We start from the raw sequence: 1,422 nt of genomic DNA, 5'->3' as shown, positions 1-1,422 counted from the left end.
CAACACCCACATTGTTTGGGAAGAAAATAAACTGAGAGGCATCTTCAGACTTTCGAAGAAAACGTATTGTAGCTACTCTTGTCTCAGTCTATCTCTGGGAAATTCTGGAGGCTCAAAAGATTCACCATGTGTCCTCTCCCAGCCTGGAAGTGAAGTGATGCTGCAGGGAATTATTTCTTGTATAAGATTCACACCATGTGGCTGCAGTTTAAAAAGCTCCCATTTTCCTCTCAGTCTCAAATGAGGCTTTAGCTTTATGACTTACACAATACCCAGCCTCTTCAGGTTCAAAAGCGTGTTCTAAGTCCTATATTGCAGTGGAGAATAGATGAAATGCTGCTGTTTGTGTGAGCAGCCAGTTATTTGACGTGTTGAAGTTGGGACAAAACCCTTTGAAATATTTGGAAAGTGTGTGACATTTTTGAGACTGAGCTGAGGGTAGCTCGAGCAGACTTGGGTTCAGGGTCAAAAACCATTCACTGAGACAGTGTGGTGGAGAGGGCAGAGCCTGGCTATCAACAGTAGTAAGTGTTCAAAAATCAGGAGATTATCTGTATTTTGAAATAATCCAATATGTAAATTAGCTGCGAGAGGGAAATGGAGACAGTTGTTTGGCAATGGCTAATTTAGAATCTATTTAGAACCCTAAACGATGCTGCAAAGGGGCTGCGACTTTAGCATTGCTCTTTCAAGACCTTGGATTTTGCATTACTTTTCTGTAAAAGTTTTGTCTAGTGTGAAAAGTTACTGCTTCTCTGAAAAAGAGCTTTTATTTCTCATTAGCAACTAAACCAGTTAAAACCCACTAATGGCATAGCTTATAAAAGCTGGAATTAACACTCTGGATCTTTTAGGTTTGGATGCAGAAGGGCTGCTCTGCAAAGGGGGCTGCGAGCCCCGGGTCGGAGCAAAGCTGATGCAGCAGTTGGGTCAAGCCCATCTAGGTGAGCTCTGAACAATCCTTTGTCCTTGGCTATCGGCGGGGCCTCCGCCGCAGCTCAGGGCATCACCGCTATCTCGCAAGTTATTGATCCTCGAACCAACGGGAACAGCGCGAGGTCTCCGACCACGCAGCCTGCCACGGCGGCGCTTCCCGGCACCGGGGACAAGGCCCGGGCTGGCGTGGTGGGGTCCGGTGAGGAGACCTCCTGGGAGGGGGTCGCAGGCCCCACCCCCGAACCCCGGGCAGCGCTGCCCCCGCGCCCGCCGCCGACCCGGGGCTGCCCTTACAGGCGGCCGCTGGAGGCTGGGCCGGGGGCCCCGCGCTGCCCCGACCCAGCCGGCGGGCAGAGCACCGGCCCGGCCCCCGACGCTGAGCGAGCCGCCGCCGCCGCCGCACAGAGGAGCGGTCGGGCCCCCGCGGCGCGGAGGAACAGAGCGGAGCAGGGGAGCGGCGGAGCGGAGCAGGGGAGCGGCGGAGCG

At 53.6% G+C, this 1,422-nt stretch overlaps 1 protein-coding gene across 1 annotated transcript in view; it reads left to right on the top strand.

Annotated features, from left to right (window-relative positions):
- The first annotated feature begins 227 nt into the window (after nt 1-227).
- HTR1D (5-hydroxytryptamine receptor 1D) overlaps nt 228-1,422 on the top strand; it is a 14,494-nt gene continuing 13,299 nt past the window's right edge. The window contains exon 1 of the mRNA XM_027666523.1: nt 228-524. The gene's annotated coding sequence lies outside the window, so the exon portion shown is untranslated. The remainder of the gene's footprint in view (nt 525-1,422) is intronic.

Source organism: Corapipo altera, unplaced genomic scaffold (genome assembly GCF_003945725.1).
Source record: "Corapipo altera isolate COAL_440 unplaced genomic scaffold, ASM394572v1 92, whole genome shotgun sequence".
Classification (NCBI taxonomy): domain Eukaryota; kingdom Metazoa; phylum Chordata; class Aves; order Passeriformes; family Pipridae; genus Corapipo; species Corapipo altera.
The sequence above is the reverse complement of the archived record's forward strand: the minus strand, read 5'-3'. Positions and strand labels throughout refer to the sequence as shown.